Here is an 18,968-nt window from a genome sequence, read left to right on the forward strand (position 1 = left end):
ATGTATTGTCTGGACTATTTTCCCAATCTACCAACCAATGGTAGAATTGTGGAGTTGTCACAGAGACCTGTTGGTCCACACCAATCATAAGATATTTACCATCTGGCCCTTTATATATAATGTTTGCTGACCTCTGCCTTTTCAAACTTTTGAAATATTAATTCACTTGAACTTCCATTTTGCTCAATCTACACATAGAAAAAAAACAAAGATTGTATTGATCTGGAATATGGTGAGCCTTATTTTTTCTTCCAAAACATCTTTTATTAATGAACAGTGGAAAGCTAGTTGCAGTATGCTGCTTTAAACACATAGAGTTCCTTAGGTTTTATTAAAAACAAAAGAAGACAAATGAAAAAATCCTAAGGCAGAACATCTTGTTCCTTTTACCATATATTATTGGCATTATCTAGAAAATGCTTCATATAAGAAATAAGATTTTGAACTGATTTTTTCCCTTCTTTTGACATTAAAAATGATTATGAGGAAAATTCCATTTAATAGTTAGAAGGACCATCTATTTGATGATATATTGAGTAACTTTGTTGTTGAAAACAAATTTGGATTGGAACTTGGGGAATTCTATTAGTACTTACTTTGTTCATTAAAGCAACATATCCTTCAGAAAATCTATTTAGTACTCAATTTCCCATCTTTTTGTTTTAAATTACTTACTTCATTCTGTGTATTACTTCTCATTCTTTAAAATGAATAAAAATTTCACCCTCCTCACCTTTTTTCACCTGCCACTTAAAACAATTCCAACAAGGAGACTGATAATTTAAAAGCTAGTTGTCTGGTGTTGTTCAGATATATAGATACACCTAAAGGTATAATTATTTATAAAGCACAAAATTATACATTTAAGAAATTTATTATTTTTTGTCAAGGATTCCAGTGTCCTAAATACCAATAAATATACATTGGACTTTAATTATAAGTACATTCTCCAACAGTTTGCCGTCACTTAAGACATTTTTATAATGTGTTTTAGACAAGTCATGAAAGTTAAGTTTTTCTGCCATTAACTGTGAAGAGATTAAGAAATACTTTGGGATCCAATATAGTAAACTCTCAAAGTTACGTGAAATGAGAGCAGAAGTGAAATCCCCTTTTAAAAAAAAATGATTTTAAAAAGTATTTCCACTGATACCAAATTAGAACTACAATTAAAGTGCAACAAGATTTATTTTTATACACAAGCATAGTTTAAAGCAATTGTATTCTGGTTTCTGCTCCTTGTCATTGTTATGAGGACTCATTTTAACTGGAAATATGAATCTCCCTAAAATCATTGTAAATATAAGGAGTTTGAAGTTAGAATTTTGTCTGTATTCCTAAAATCTTCTGGATCATATGCCTTTCTTCTGAAAAGGCTTCAAACCAAAGAGTAAACTATATTTATCTTCTATTGTAGACTCAGTCCTGCTTAAAAGGTACCTATTCTAGGAACTATAGTTTATTAGTACAGCAATATGGATGGAAAAAGATGTTTTGTACTCTTATTATACCAGGAACTCTGCTCACCAAAACAAACAGTATATTCAAGTATACTAGAATTTGAAGTAATTGGAAGCCAGTTTGGAGTGTTTATATGCAGTAAGTACAGCCTAATTTGAAAAACGTAGTTTGGGGAAAATTATAAGAAGTTAGAGTTGGACAAGATGATCATGATGAGCCACCTGCTTCACAGTTTGTGTAAGATGGAACTACTGGAAAGACTTGTTGCGTACACATCCCAGTTGGGAAAAGGGATAATAAAATAACAGATTCTAATTTAAATAAAATGTAGAAAAGAGTCTACACATTAGTGTGACCAATTAGTCAACTTCTTTCTTTTTTCCCCCCTTTGCTTATTTGTTTTGTCTCTTAAATTCCACATAGAAATAAAATTTTCTTTCTTAAAGAATTTTATGCCAGGATGATAAAAGCCATTTTTCTTTATGAAGATGGTACGACTGATTAATGAATCAAGCTTTGTCTTACACTAGAAAGCAATCATATGCTCACTAGTAAGGTTACCTCTGTTAGTAAGAGCTGTCTCATTCATAAACAACTAAAAGTAGGAGCCAAATACATGAAAATAAGTTGGATGTGAAACAAATTCAAGATCCTTAGAATGTAAATGAGCAACAAAATGAATGGTAATCTTGGGATATAACCAATGACTATATCAGGCCTCTTAAGCCATCTGTGCATGAGCAAAGCATTAGGAACAGGTGAACTCACAACTATATCTGGGACAAAAGCCTCTGATGAGACAAAGGGGGGAAAATTTCACATAAGCCACCAGAAGACACACTAAAACTACACTCCTGCACTTGGGTCTCTATCCCATTGTACATTTATCTTGATCATTCAAATTAGAAAATTTAAATCTCAGTTCAGACTGAGCCATTGAATATGGCCCTGTTTGTCTATTGACTATGTGTCAGAGATCCCTGGATAAACTCTCCTTTCCTTTCCTGAGGGTTCCACTGGAAACAAGTATATCCCTCCATGTGTAGGAATAACAGGGAAGTTTGAATCTTATTATTTTGTTATCTTTTATGGAATAAGGGAAGAATTGTCATTGTTATTCCTGCCTCCCATAGAATTTATCATCAGTTCTGGCACACGAGAACCTAGAGCTAACATCAACAGGTAAATATAGCAGCATAAAAAGTCATAAATTTAATTATCTCTATGTGTACACTTTGTCTTCTCAATTGTACTCTATTACAGTCAAATGGATCTTTATTGATTTCTTTAATGCCTATTTACATTTTTGTTTCTGCATCTGATTTCATATTTTCTTAGGAGAAAAGAATAACTTTCCCTTGGAGTGGGAGCATAAATGATCACTAAATGAGTTTTAGAAGTCTACTGCTCTCTTTTCTGTTCTCTTTTTTCTACTATTTTTCATTAGTCATCTCATGAGATTAAATATTTTTTTAGCATGCTACTTGGGTGTAATTTTGCCTTGTCACTTAAGAAATTATTAATCCTTGACGTTCAATTTTATGACAAAACATCTTAATTGATTTACTTTTCAAGTCTGCTGTAATTAATAAAATGTGTCTAATTCTTGAGGAAGACATTTATAATGCTTCTGCATGAAAATCCTGAATAATAAAAATATGTCTGGAAAACATTTTTTCTCACCAGCCTATCACATGTTTTCTTCCCTTAATTAAAAAAAGGGGGGGGGTTTCTAGAATGCTAACTCTGCTTTTTTAATTGACTAGAGGAAAGCCAATATTACCTTCCTCCTTCCTCCATCTTATTGAATCCAATGAATGTTCTCCAGTCCTCATGATTTGCATTCTGTAGCCCTGCACACTCTTAGTCCGTCTCCACCCTTCCACAGATCCTCCTTCTTGGCCTCTCTAATGCCATACTCTCTTGTACTTTCCTGGTTTCTCTGTCTGTCTTCAGTCTTCTTTGCTGGTTCATTTTCCGCTGCCCATTTCTTACCTGTCTGCATTCCTCAGGTAATTGTACTAAGTAGTACTCCTTAATGAATTTCCTTATTCTTCTTGATTTCTTTTTCTTTTCCTACTATGCATTCATTAAAAAAAAATTGGAGTATCTACTGTGTGGCAGAAGATATAATGGTCAGTAAAACATGCAGTGTCTGCCCTCATGTAGCTTACAATGAGGTAAGAGAGACTGATAATAATCTATCTTCCAAAACTTATTAAAACAAACCAATTTTATCAGTTTCATTTGCAAATATTCTACTCAAAGCCACCATCCTTCTTTCCTGAATTAGTGCAATAACTCCTCACCGGATTCCTATATTCACTCTTCCTTCACTATCTTTTCCTTCACTAGAGCTACCCTCTTCAAGGAGCTCTAACTACCTTACTCCTCTGCCTAAATCTTGTAGTAACCTCCTGTAGGTATAATATAAAAACTAACCTTCCTCTAGCCTGCTATGGCTCTGCCTAACCTCACTAGCTTTGTGCACACTTACTTCTCCTTTTCTGTGTTTTATCCTTAATGGCCTTCTTCTTGCTTCTCATCAGTGCCGCATTCCTTCTTGCATCAGCACCTTGTCCCTGCTAGTCCTTCTAAATGGAAACTCTCTCCTCTTTCTGCCCTGTCTTTACCTGATAACTCTCAGTTCAAATTTTAGTTCTTTCCTTTATCGCCTCAGACTAATTCAGGATCCCCCTTGCACTCAAAGTACTATATAAGCCTTCTTCATGACATTTAATGTGGTATATAGTTATGTATCGATTTGAGTCATTATTTGATTAACATCTGCTGTCATTCTGGGAGAAAGATGTTTGATGAAAGGTCTAAAGGACTAGCTTCATTATATATATATATATATATATATATATATATTATTTAAATGTGAAAAGTATTCTATAAACTATAAAACTTAGCATACAATTTTTGTTACTATTATTTTTGTTAACATCACCAAAGTATCAGTTTATCCAAAGCCTGAGCTAGGTTGAATTTAATCCATTTGAGTTTACTCAAATACTTGGTTTTCTTTATGAAATGTTTACATCTAACTGTTTTTTTCCTCTTAAATTTGTGTGTGTATGAGTATTAGCATGCTGTCTACTAGTTTGTATACATACATAGCAGATATACATGTACATATACACAGACACGATATAAGTATGGTGGATATGCAGGTTTCTCTAAAATAAATTCCAATCTAGATTTCAGTATCATAAAATGGTACCAGTTCAGCAGTTCTTACCCTGTTTTATTTAAAATGTTAATTTTAATTCAATTCAGTAATGATGAATAAGAGGATATTTGGTCTATAAATCATCAGTAGGCTTTTGAAACAATATAAAAAAGTCAGATCCCTTTAAAGTGTTTACCGATTTTATGAATGTATTTTACAAATATGCTAAAACTTTACTGCAATGGTCAAAACGACAAACGCAAATTTGTAGAGGATTAAAACGCAGCTGATTTTTTTTTGCAGAAAATGTTAAAAATCATAGTTAAAGCAAAAAAACATCTTTATCTTCAAGATAATTGACTACAGTTTCATAATTATTGATTTGTAGATATCCAATTTGGGTGTTTTCTGAAGCTGAATTCAGAAAAATCCTAAGGTAAGCTGTTTACTTGGAGTATGTGTGTGTGTGTCTGTGTGTATGTGTATGTTTTAAAGGATAAAAATAATATATTATAATGATATTGGTTCCACTTTAACTTTTTGTAATATTTCTTGATTAAAAATATATCAAAAAAAAAAAAGAGAGAGAGAGAGAGAAGGAGGCAAACCATAAGAGACTCTTAACCATAGACAGAAAACTGAGGCTTGCTGGAAGGGGAAGTGAGAGGGAGATGGGCTAAATGGGAAATGGGTATTAAAAAGGGTACTTGTGATGAGCCCTGGGTATTTTTGTAAGTGATGAATCTCTAAGTTCTACTCCTGAAACCAATATTATACTATATGTTAACTAATTAGAATTTAAGTTAAAATTTTTAAAAATATATCAAAACATGTGATAAATTACTTGATGACTACTTAATAAATGTCCTCTAACTCACCTTTCTGCTAATACCCATATGAGTAAATCACTGTCCAAATATACAAAACAATTAGAGAACAATTAATACCAAATAGTGTAGTGGTCAATGTTGCTGAATCAATAGATGTTAGAATGAACTATCAAATGTGGGCTAATGGGGATGTGTCATAATGTAGGCACTCTACTAAACACTTTATGAAATGCTTTATTTCATACATTCCTCATAAGTTCCTGAGGCCAAGGTATTATTATTCTTATTAACTCATTTTATGATGAGAAACTTGAGGCATGTCTAAAGTATGTGATGGTGAGTGGTATGTTTATCAGCCGAGGTCTATCCCATATCAAGTTTTGGTTTTCTACCACTATATAAACTGCCAAGAGAATATAAGAGTTAGGCAGCATTTTCTGAAGTTTGGATTGACAGGACAATGAGAAGTGAATTTTTTTGCAGTATGAAGACCACTTAACAAAATTGTGAAAGATGATCTAGATACACACTGTGGTTGAGTGACAAGTTAGAATGAAGGGCATTTGAGGAAAATGTAATAAAAATTGTACAGCTGGAGTAGATGGACGTTATGGACCTATTTTGATGGCTAATACTAAGTGATTGTTCCCGTTTCATCTCTATTGTCCTCTAGCTGAAAAGTACTAAACTGGATTTTTGCCGTTGTAGCTGAGTACAATAATCGACAATATGATCAGAGTAACCAGGTAAAAACAATTAAGAATAAAGTGATAGAATTAGGAGGGATCATTGAAAATTATGTAGTCCTTTCGAGGCATGAAATGACAGCCTAATCCTGATAGAGGCAGTGGAAATAGAGAGGCATGCTATTACCAGAAGACATGAAAGCAAACAAATATGACAGGTCTTCATGATACAGTAGGCAAAAGGAATAAAGGGGAAGGAAGAGCAGAATTGGTTTCAAGTTTATTATTATAGCAAAAAAAAATGCAAAACTAATGAAAGGGGAAAATTGATAGCAAACTGAAAAAGTTGGTTTTGCTTTTCTGTACCTGAAAGATCAACGGGGCCCCGCATTCATCTATATTATAGGAGATAGAAAGTTACATGAAGAAAAGAAGTGAAGATTCAGTTCTAATTTCATTAAATATATTTTTAGAAAACTTTAGAGTGGGTGATAAGTATGGAAGGATTAGTATCAAAATAGAAGCACATGGGGGGGCTGATATTATTTTATTTTTAATTTTATTTTTAATTTTTTTAAGTTTTTAATTTTAATTCCAATAGAGTCAATATACAGCATTATGTGTAGTTTCAGGTGTACAATATAGTAATTTAAAAATTCTAAACAGTACTCTGTACCAACCACAGTAAATGTACTCTTAATCTCCATCACCTATTTCACCCATTCCCCACCCCACACCCCAGTAACCCTTAGCTTGTTCTTTATAGTTAAGAGTCTTTTTCTTTGTTTTCTCTTTCTCTTTTTTTCTGTTGCTTGTTTGATTTGTTTCTTAAATTCTGCAAGTGAGTGCAATAATGTACTTGTCTTTCTCTGACTTAATTGCTTAGCATTATACTCTGTAGTTCCATCTCTGTCATTGCAAATGTCAAGATTTTGTTCTTTTTTATGGCTGAATAATATTCCATTACATATTAATATGTAATATATTAATATAAAATATACTAAATTAAGTATATATTTGTACATATTAAATATATAAATATATAATATCATATATGTATATGATGTCTTTATCCATTCATCTATTGATGGACAACTGGGCTGCTCCATAATTTGGGTATTATAAATAATGCTGCAATAAACATAAGGGTACATGCATCCCTTTGAATTTGTGTATTTGTGTTTTAGAGATAAATGCCCAGTAGTGCTATACTGGACCATAGGGTCATTCTATTTTTAACTTTTTCGGGAACCTCCATACTGTTTTACACAGAGATTGCTCCAATTTGTATTTCTACTGACAGTGAATGAGAGCTCCTTTTTCTCTTTCGAACATTCTTTGGAACACTTGTTATTTCTTGTGTGTGTGTGTGGTTTTTTTTTTAGTCATTCTGACATGTGCTTTGATTGGTGATATCTCATTATAGTTTTGATTTGTATTTCCCTGATGAATAATGTTCAGCATCTTTTCATGTCTGTTGGCCATCTGTATGTCTTCTTTGGAGAAATGTCTGTCTGTGTCTTCTGCCCAGTTTTATATGTTTTATTTATGGTTTTTGGGTGTTGAGTTGTGTAAGTTCTTTATGTATTTTGGATACTGACACTTTGTCAGATATGTCATTTGCAAATATCTTCTCCCATTCCATAAGTTGCCTTTTAGTTTTGTTGGTTATTTCCTTCGTTGTGCAGAAACTGTTAATTTTGATGTGGTTCCAATAGGTTATTTTTGCTTTAATTTCACTTGTCTCAGGGGACATGTAGAAAGAAGTTGCTATGACTGATGTCAGAGAAATTACAGCCTGTGCTGTTTTCTAGGATTGTTACAGGTTCAGGCCCTATATTTAGGTCTTCAACCCACTTTGAACTTATTTTTGTTTATAGTGTAAGAAAGTGGTCCAATTTTATTCTTTTACAAGTAGCTGCCCAGTTTTCCCAGCACCATTTGTTGAAGGCACTTTGTCCCATTTTATATTTTTTCTTCTTCTAACAAATATTAATTGACCATATAATTATGGGTTTATTTCTGAGTTTTCTATTCTGTTTATTGATCTATATCTCTTTTTGTGTCAGTATCATATTGCTTTGCTTACTACAGCTTTGTAATATAACTTAAAGTCTGGAATTGTGATGCCTCCAGTGTTTGTGTTTGTCTTCGTTTTTTCAGGATTTCTTTGACTATTCAGGGTCTTTTGTGGTTTTATACAAATTATAGTATTATTTGCTCTAGTTCTGTAAAAAATGCTTTTGTATTTTTGATAGGGATTGCATCAAATCTGTAGGTTGCTTTAAGTTACATAAACATTTTAACAATATTTGCTCTTCCAATTCATAAGCATGGAATGTCTTTCTTTGTGTCATTTTCAATTTCTTTAATCGGTGTTTTATAATTTTTAGGATCCAGGTCCTTCACCTCTTGGGTTAAATTTATTTCTTGGTATTTTATTCTTTTTGGTGTAATTGCAAATAGGATTGTTAATTAATCTTAATTTCTCTTTCTGCTGCTTCATTATTAGTGTATAGAGATGCAACAGTATTCTGTACATTGATTTTGTATCTTGTGACTTACTGAACTCATTTATCATCAGTTCTATTAGTTTTTTTGTGGAGTCTTTAGGGTTTTGTAAATATATTATCACGTTTTCTGCAAATAGTGAAAGTTTTACTTCTCCCTTACAAATTTAGATGCCTTTTAGAGACTGATATTTTAAACATCATTTTCAGTTGAACATTTTAAAAATAAAATATAGTTATATAAGTCTGAAAAATGTATGTGAGATGATGTAACCTGTACAATAGTCCGACCTTCTATGCCTGACTCTAAACTCTCAAAAGTTTTGTTTGTTTGGGACTTACATCTTTGGCAATAGAATCTTGATTTTTTTTTAGAAGAAAGTAAATGCAAATTACTTAAAATTGAACTCTGGAAAAGATTTATTTTAAATGCTGACAATATTGATTTTATTGGGTATTATCTTGTTAATAATGCTTCAGGTAAAATACAATTTAAAATCACTTTTATTTCAGATTAAAAACCTCATTCATTGTGTAATACAACATGTGAATTATATGTTAAACAGAGAAAGAAAGAAAGCTGTACCTAAGGTACAAGTTAATTCATTTGGAGTGATGTCCCACTAAGGCTAGCTTAAAATACTATAATATTTTTATAAGGTATAACAGTTTTTTCTAGAATTAGAAAAAAAGGACAATTTGAAATGAAATTTACTACAGAATTATAAACTTCTTACATTTTAGTAAATATTTTCCTCATAGATTAAATTTGTCAGATAAATTTTCAGTACCCAAATTCAGTTCTAAATTCTGGCCTACCACAGTATTTTATTATAGATATACTTTCTCTTTTCAAGATGCTCACAGTTTAGTCTTAAAAATGTCTAAACAAGTTATTTTTGCATAGTATAATTCCTTGCTATAGAAGCACAAGGTATGAGATTACTTCTGGTTCAGTGGATCAGGACTGCTCATAAATTATCAACAAGGAATGTAGATCTTTATAAACCTAAAAGAAGATATACTTTCTAAATGTAGATTTCAGCTTAATTGTGTTTTTGAAAAATGTAAAGCTAGTACAAAGACTAATAGTAGGGTTTGGATTTTAGAATTTGATTCTCACAAGATATGACTTTTTTTCCTCAAGTTTAGAGGAGAGTTTTCATATGCTATAATCTATTTTTAGCAAATAGGGATTTAAAATGTGAAATGTATTGCCTCTGATTTGCTATTTGTTTTTCTTGACATGAATATCATTAAGAATGTTACTTGTTGGGTGCTTGGCTGGCTCAGTAAATTAAATGTCTGCCTTCAGCTCAGGTCATGATCCCAGGGTCCTGGAATCCCACTGCCTTTGCCTTCCAGGCTTCTCTGCTCAGTGGGAAATCTGCTTCTCCTTCTTGTCCTCCCTCTGCCCCTTCTCCCTGTTCATGATCTCTTTCTCGCTTTCTCTCTCCCTCTCTCAAATAAATAAATAAAATATTTAGAAAAAAAAAAGAATGTTACTTGTTAAATGCATTGTCACGGAGCACCAAGACATTCAGGCACATTAAGAAGTTCATTAGAGAGATGCCTGGGTGGCTCAGTGGTTGAGTGTCTGCCTTGGGCTCGAGTGTCTGCCTTGGGCTCAGAGCATGATCCTGGGGTCTTGGGATCCAGTCCCGCATGGGGTTCTCTGTGGGGAGTCTGCTTCTCCTCTGCCTGTGTCTCTGCCTCTCTCTATGTGCCTCTCATGAATAAATAAATGAAATCTTTAAAAAAAAGAAGTTTATTAGAAAAGCTATCACTTTGTTAATAGTTTTGCTTTAGGTAATAAAACTTTTCCTATATAGGCAATGAAATGTATTATTTTAATTTATAAAAATAAATTTGGATAGGTTTTAAAAACTATAAAAAGAGTTCCTTTTCTGGCAGTAGTTAAATGAAAAACTCTAAAAATATAACTTTAAAAATGTACTTTTTAAAAAATGCTTCTCTGAGGTGGTAGGAAAATTAAGACTCTAAAGAGAACAAAAACAAATCAAAAGCAGCAATTCTGAGAAGTAAGCAAGGCCAAAGCTGGGGACAGAAGGTAAAGCCTAGGGCTAGCCCAAGTTGGAGTCTAATAGAAGAATCTCCCAGAAAACCAGGATCCTTAAGGAAACACTCTATGATTAAGGCCGTACAGAAAATAAACCTACTACTAAGAAGGTGCACCAAAAAACATGCCCATTGGGATGCCTGGGTGGCTCAGCAGTGGAGTGTCTGTCTTTGGTTCTGGGCCTGATCCTGGAGACCCGGGATCGAGTCCCACATCAGGAGCCTGCTTCTCCCTCTGCCTGTGTCTCTGCCTGTCTCTGTCTCTGTCTCTGTCTCTCTCTGTCTCTCTCATGAATAAATAAATAAAATCTTAAAAAAAATTCCTATTTGACTTTGACTCTGAGTGAAGTAACACACATTTGCCCTTTGAATTCAGAACTTCTGGCCAGCATTCACTGAGATTTGGTGGTAGATTTCACTCGTATGATACAACACACTTTATCTAATAATTTAGAATGGTTGTAGATTCATAGTTCGTGGGAGGAAGCAAAAGAAATCATTTGCTGAATCTAATAAATAAAAGAAATAATTTGTATGAATCTAAATTCAATGTTTTCAAGGAAATTTTTAGAGAAATTAGTTAATTCAAAAATTACAAAGCTTATAGAATAAAATGGACTTAAAAGAAGGCTGAAAAAAATCATGATAGAAAATATAATTTTACAAAATTCTGTTAAGCTGGAATGATCAGATTTGGGGCAGGGTAAGAAATATGTTTAATATTGTATTAATTTTCTACTGTTTCCATAGCAGATCACCACAAACTTAGTGTCATAAAACAACAAGATTTATCACCCTGCATTTTTATAGGTCAGTAATTGAGTACTGGCACAAGTGTCACCAGATATAACCAAAGTATAGGCAGGATGGATTTCATTCTGGAGGCTCCAGAGGAAAATTGATTCAGTTTCCTATTAATTTAACTTGTTTGCAGATTTTAATTCCTAGTGGTTGTAGGACTGAGCTCCTTGTTTTGTTGCTGGGTCTAAGTTGAGCATTTCTTCTAGCTTCCAGTTGCCTCCTTATGCCTTGGCATTGGGTTCCCCCCCTTTTCAAAGCCAGCAATCATATATGTTGAGACCTTCTTATATCATATCTCTCTGACTCCTTTCAGTTAAAGTTGACAGGATCTCTGGTTGTAGAAAATTCTCAAGAAATCTGTGGGTCTTCCATGGATGTCACATAATTCACTCCATCAGATGAGAGGTTCACCAACAGATCTTTAAGAAAATTTCTTCACTATTTTTGGCGTCTGCAGAGATGGCTGAAGGGATCTATGATCACCTCCTTAATCTCTTCAAAGAGTGTTTTTTGCTATTGAATACTCTGATCTTTTGATCTTTCTGAAGAATCTCAGAAAAATAATCTCTTAATTTTAAATAAATATTAAATTCAGAAAAATCTCTTAATTTTAACATGTTTGTGATACATACAGGTAGGCTAAGAATTTACAAAATCATCAAGTCCTGTTTCCTTTTTGTGTAACATCTCCTCCATCAATTTATCTTTCCTCTCTCACATTTTACTCTAAGATGAAAGAAAACATCAGTCTGTACCTTCAACATTTCGCTTGAAAATTTCTCAGCTAAATATTCGAATTCATTGCTTACAAGCTCTGCATTCCACATAATTGCCTGACACAGTCCAGCTAAGTTTTCTGTCACTATAAAAAAAAAATCCCTTCTCCTCTGGTTTCCAATAACATGTTCTCATTTCCTTCTCCCCCTGTTGGGCAGTCTTTAATGTCTGTCTTTCTGCTAACAGTCTACTCAAAGAAATCATGACTATTTTTCATGTTTCTCAGAATTCTTCTAGCCTATGCCTACTGCCTGATATCAAAATCAATTCCACATTTTTAGATATCTATTACAGCAACATCTCACTTCTGATACTGAATATATTAATTTTCTACTGATGCTAATAAATAACTTCAAACTTAATGGTTTAAAACAACACAAATTTATTATTTTTTTAAAGATTTTATTTACATATTTGACAGAGAGAGAGAGCACAAGCAGGGGGAGAGGAAGAAGTATGCTCCCCAGTGAACACGGACCCTGATGCAGGGCTTGATCCCAGGACCCCAGGATCATGACCTGAGCCAAAGACAGATGCTTAACTGACTGAGCCATCCAGGTGCCCCTAAAACAACACAAATTTATTATTTTACAATTCCGTAGATTAGAAGTCCAGTCTAGTTCTCACTGGACTAAAACTAAGAGTGGTAGACTATATTCCTCTTTGGAGGCTCTATGGGAGTATCAGTTACCTGCTTACTAAAATTACGGAGTTCAATTTCTTATGGTTGTAAGGATTGGGGTCCCCATTTTCTTGCTGACTATAAACTGAAGTTTGTTCTCAGCTTTTAGAGCCTGCTGCATTTCTTGGCTCATGGCCCCATCTTTATCTTTCTAAAGCCAACAACAGTGGGTGAGTCCTTTTCCCATCTCATCTCTCTGACCCATTCTTCTGGTTTTCTCTTTTGCTTTTAAGAGCTCACGTGTTTAAACTGGGCCCTTCCAAACAATCCAAGATAATCTTACCATCTCAAGTGAGCTTACCTTGATCACATCTGCAAAGTCCCATTTACCATGATAAGTAACATACTTGCAGGTCTGGAGGATTAGTTCATGGGCATCCTGTTGGAGGTTAGAGAGGGAGGATGGGGTGGGCATTATTTCAATACCATAAATATATTTAAGGAAAAAAAGTTTGAAAATATAAGCAAGGAACTAGAGAGTGTAAAAATGAGAAATAGTTTTGGAAAATAATCTAACAGAAATGAAAAATATTATAATCAAAACTACAAACTTAAAGAATAGTTTAGTAGAATTGACTCAGCTAGAGAGAGAATTTGTGATCCAAATAGTAGCATCAAAGAGAGAAACATCATAGGGAGAAAAAAACGTAGAAATTACCAAAGAATATGGACGATAGACTGGATGATGAACAGAATGAGGATATAATATATCTAATTGATGTTCTAAATAGATAAAAAATGAGAAGGAGATATTTGAAGAAGTAATTGCAGAGAATTTTCTAGAATTGTTGAGAAATACCTTATCATCATTTTCTGGAGAACAAGGAAAATGAAACAGGATAAATTTAAGAAAATTACATCTAAATACTTAAAAATGAAACTGCAGAATCCCACAGGACTGGCAGCAGCTAGAAAAACAAGAGACTCTGCTCTGCTAAAGGAAGGGCAATTAGGTTAATGGTTGACTTTTAAATAGCTAACATGGAAGCCAGAAGTTTTTGGGATATGGGATCTATCCAAAAGATCCCTTTCTCTGTGAACAGCTTCTGCCTCATTCTACTCACTTCTACCTTCCAATATGTGTTACTGTGAAGGCCGTATATGTATTTCTTCACTCAACTTTTAAATACAATGTAACATTTCTAATAACTAAAAATAGGAGCATAGATAAATGTATAACCTATTTATTTATTCAGCAGATAATCATTATCAGTCCACTGTGATGCATAGTATACCCCAGATTGTATTCTAGGCGTTAGGACATATATAAAAAACCAAAACACTATCCTTCTGTCATTGTTTCTACTTATATCAATCTTTCATCAATTAGAAATCATAAGTACAGTCATACCTTTAATCTTATTTGTAAGACGACTTCTCTCATTTGTTTGTCACTTAAAAACCTTTATATCTATATAACTTCTATCTTATATGATTTTTCAACAATTCTGTAGATGCTCCTAAATGCTACAGTTTATATAGGACTTGGCAGCTATCATCAATCAAAAGTAATTTGTTTAGCACCAAATCTGTGCTCACTATTCTGCTTGGCACTTTCTAAACACTGGGAAAAACATTACAGCCCTAGTGTATTTTTCAGTGTCATTAAAGCCTATTTATTATAGTAAGTCTTGGCAGACTCTCCTTGTTATATCTGTTACACAATTGAATTATTTTGGATGTTTAATAACTTGAGTTCCTCATCAATTATATTAGAATGAATTATAGAATACATATTAAAAGCTATTGCTTTATTTTTCAAGCATGACTAATGTAAGAAAATCTTATGACTTTTTATTCCATTTCATCAGAACAAGAATTCCTTCTTCAATAAAAGGAAATCCAAGATGGCACAGGGGATTTAGTGTCTGAGATTCAGTGAAGAATAAAATAAAATGACTGTAGCTTTTCATAATGAAAACATAAGCTTTATTTTCTTTCAGAGTTGCACAATATTTATTTGGAGTTTAAGAAAATGTTTTACTAATTATTAGTGAATAGTAATTTACTGGGTCTTCCTAGATATATAGTTTTATCTGGAAAATATATAATTTCTTGTGACATCTCTTGTATAGCATAGAATATTAGTGTCAAACAGGATTGGTTTGCATCGTAGCTTTGCGATACTAGCTATGACTCCTCAGACAAAGTATAAATCTTCTCTGAGCCTTTATCTCATCATAAAAAATAAAAACAACTGGAATTCAAATGCAGTCAGATCAATTTTATATTTTTACATAAGTCTGAAGTAGTATGCCTGTATTAGCAGGAAGCCCAACGTCTCCATCTTGAAGTCTTCTCTATGCCTACTTCCATTGCCCAAGATTCCCAGAGAACTACTCCATCAAATATGGGCTGCCCTGTTTCCAAATCCCAAGCAGACAGAAAGAAGACCATCTGTTGCTTTCTGTCATTACACATGGAGCTAATGTCGAAAACTAGTTTCCCAGTACAAGTGATGATTTTGCACTGCTACAGAAAATGTCCTGACTAAAATAAATCCCTGTACTTTCTTTCATGGGCCTCATGATTCCATTTATCATCTAGAAGAAGCTCAGACATTGTTCCTGCAATATCCACTGGCATACCATAGCCAAGACAGGAGAAAGATTGTCAGCCTCAGCCTTTCCTCAGGAATCTCTAAACAGTGGTTCTGAGCTTGGGTTATTATGGCCATACTCTCCCTTGCCTCATGGTGATCCCTTTGAGGCTCCTGATATCCTTTCCTGTGAACAACCTCAATTAGGAACAGAAATACTTCAAAAAGTTTCCAATAATGTTAAGTCACAAAAGGATGATTCTCTGACCCCAAATAACCTCTTGGAAAATCGATTCAGTGATCCTCTTTTAGAGGAGTGAGCCGTAATTTAACAGGTCATAAAAGGTCCTACTGTTACCTTTCCCCAGGGAAGTAGGTACCTTCAGGTTACTAGAGACAAATAAAATGACACTTCAAAAAGAAATTCTTTCCAGATGACTTTTTAAGTTCACTAGAGAAGCTTCTCCTTCTCCTTTTAGAGTCAGCCTCATCAGATACATTATGAGAATTGATGAAATGGCATATATGAAACACCTATAGTGTCCACCACCTATTAAACATTTATACATCTTAATTTCTTCCTTTGTTCTGTATTTTTAATTTTTAGTCTAAACCTTTATTATTATTTTCTTTTTAATATATATATCCCAAGTGACATTATAAAACCTATAGAAGGGGCAGGCCAGGTGGCTCAGAGGTTTAGCACTGCCTTCAGCCCAGGGCATGATCCTTGAGTCCAGGGATTGAGTCCCACATCAGGTTCCCTGCATGGAGCTTGCTTCTCCCTCTGCCTGGGTCTCTGCCTCTCTCTGTGTGTCTCTCATGAATAAATAAATAAAATCTTAAAAAAAAACCTATAAGGGAAGAGAGTTATGTCTTGTGCATCTTTCAAACCTCCACAGATTATTCAGCATAATGCCCTATAGATAAATATCAGTTGCTATGTAATTATTGATTTAGTGATTACTTTAAGATTGATTTTTCCATATGTAGATAACATAATCTGCTTTTAAAATTTCCTGGTATGAGTTTCCGCTATCATACTAATGTTATTATTCTGAGCAGAGCTTGGCAAAGAGGGGGGATAAAATTCTAATCCATATATTTGCATTTTGATTACTGAATCACTGATCAGTTGATAACACTTAAATTGCTTAGAAATTTTCATGAACACTTGAAAGGATGGGTTTCCTTCTCAGAAATGGTGAGGCAAGGATATATTTGTATATATTGCAGTGAAAAGAACTAAAGAAACTTAAATTTGAACTTCAGATCGCCACTGACACCTGTCAGAGTATGGCCAAGCCATTTAATGTTCTTCATGTAGCAAAAGGGGTAAGAATGAAAAGATTTTATAACAATCAGAGAAAATATGTGTATAATAGGAGTCCTTTAACTTAAAAAATTCACTTACTTAAAAAAATTGGAAAACAAGAGAAAGAACCATAATCTCAGAGATAAGCTTTATTAACATCTTTAGATATTTTGAAGTCATAAGTATATATTTTTTAACACGTTATTTTTTCACTTCATCTTACATTGTGTTGAATTTTGAAACTTTACATGCCACAAATTCTTCAAAAATGTTATTCTAACATTATGACTTATATAATTTGGCCATTTTTCATGGTTAAGTAACTTATTTTTCTAATGTTTCATTTAAAAGTAATGTTCAACATCTTTGTAATAACCCCCATATTTGTGTACACTTTTCCAGAATATAAGCTAGGAAAATTTGTAAGATTCTTACTTTTTATATTTATGCCCTTGATATTTGCTACTTCAACATTTCTTTATTCATCCAAACTTGAAATACCTCTACAGACCCATAATTTCTATACAGCTATTATGTTATATATGGTCACACTTGAGTGCAGCCCAGGGCTATTGTGAATAGCACATACTTTATCTATTGCATGAGTCTATTGGCTGCATCCCCCCAGTACTCAACTTAATTGTTTTCTCTACTCCGTGGTCCACATTAATCTCCCTTTACTGCAGCGCTACAATAAATCCATAGATTTCCTAACATCAAACCATCCTTTTACCCAAAAGAGTATTAATTTAAGTCATTTTGGAGCTTGGTTGCTAGGATTTTATTTATTACTTAGCACTATGGCCACATCTGTATATTTTTTCCTTTTTGTACTTTGTTTGTTAGATTTGGTGTCAGAGCTATAGTTTTAGGTTTATACAACGAAAGTGGTAGCTTAATCATCTCCTACATGGTACAATGAAAACCTGGGAAAGTTAAAGTTATATGTGACAACAAACTGTCATAATATAATTCAGTAGCTAATATTTTAGAGGATGGAAGTAGCATTCAAATTTATTACAATAACCATAACACTGAGCTCAAACCAACAAGTTTCAGAAATAAATACAAAATTTCCTCTTTTACACTTGAAAATATAATTCTATACATTTGGGTGGTAAGGAGCTGACTGGAAACCAGCTGCACATGTGGGAAGAGAAGTGTTATACACACCACCACAGTGCACCAGCTGCTAATGAAGCTAGCTAGCATCACATCGTGTTCAGAAAAAAACAGAAGAGTGGCACTTTTCTCACCATGTTTCTGAGGTTCTTTCACAGCTGGAAATTCTATTACATGAAGGACTTGTACAATATGTATGATTTCTGCTGTTGGAGCCCACATTTGGTTGATCTTTGGCACTTGACATATCCAGCTGATGCCCTTTGCTGCCTCTAAGAGTAACACAGAAGAACCACGAGTGCCAGTGAGTTTCCCTTGCAGCTTTTTGAGGAAGATAGTCTTACTGGATGGGAAGCCACATTCCTTTCTTATACCAAGTGAACTGTTTCCACCATTATAGTACTACCCCTTTGTTCTCATGAGACTTGATCCCTAGGTTAGAGCTTCCAATCATGGTCAGTGGACTACCTAACCTAACAGGAACTCACCCTTCTCTCTGTGCACAACTAAGTCCCATAGAAAACTAGAGCAGACTTTGCCCTTTTCTCCCTGTTCATGCCTCTTGGCCATCTGAGGGCAGTTCAGTCCCCAGGCCCTGACAGCACTGGAAATATCTGAGATTCCGCACTCAGTAACCTCCAAACAGAAAAGCAGAGTCAGCATCTCACATTCAAAATCATTTGCAAATCTCAAGGGAGGATTTTCTGTCTACCTCTCCTACCCCTATAATCACCCAACAGATGAGGGGGAGCAGTATAAATCTCTTATTTCACCATAAATTCTTCCCTCCAGCTCACTTTCTGAAGCTTCTTTTTAAATTTCTTCTGTTAAAAGATCCCATAAAACCAGTTCTGCTTGTTTCCCACCAAACAATGCCCTATCTCAAATTTAAGGGAGGCTGCTTTGCAGCAAATAAGGGCTAGTCTTCCCTCCACAGAATCCCTGACTTTTTCTTTTAGACACAACTGATAAAGGAGGCCTTTACTAGTCT

The 18,968-nt window shown here is 33.9% G+C and overlaps 1 protein-coding gene across 4 annotated transcripts in view; it reads left to right on the top strand.

The window, feature by feature from the left end:
• The window catches only part of CNTN1 (contactin 1), a 347,447-nt gene that overhangs the window by 78,939 nt on the left and 249,540 nt on the right, over positions 1 to 18,968 (top strand). For 3 of the 4 annotated variants that reach the window (XM_055318909.1, XM_055318908.1, XM_055318912.1), the window contains exon 2: positions 5,025 to 5,072. The exons of the other annotated variant lie outside the window; for it this stretch is intronic. The gene's annotated coding sequence lies outside the window, so the exon portion shown is untranslated. The remainder of the gene's footprint in view (positions 1 to 5,024; positions 5,073 to 18,968) is intronic. 4 annotated transcript variants of the gene reach the window in all.

The sequence above is a fragment of the Nyctereutes procyonoides genome, unplaced genomic scaffold (assembly GCF_905146905.1).
Source record: "Nyctereutes procyonoides isolate TBG_1078 unplaced genomic scaffold, NYPRO_anot_genome, whole genome shotgun sequence".
In the NCBI taxonomy this organism is placed as follows: domain Eukaryota; kingdom Metazoa; phylum Chordata; class Mammalia; order Carnivora; family Canidae; genus Nyctereutes; species Nyctereutes procyonoides.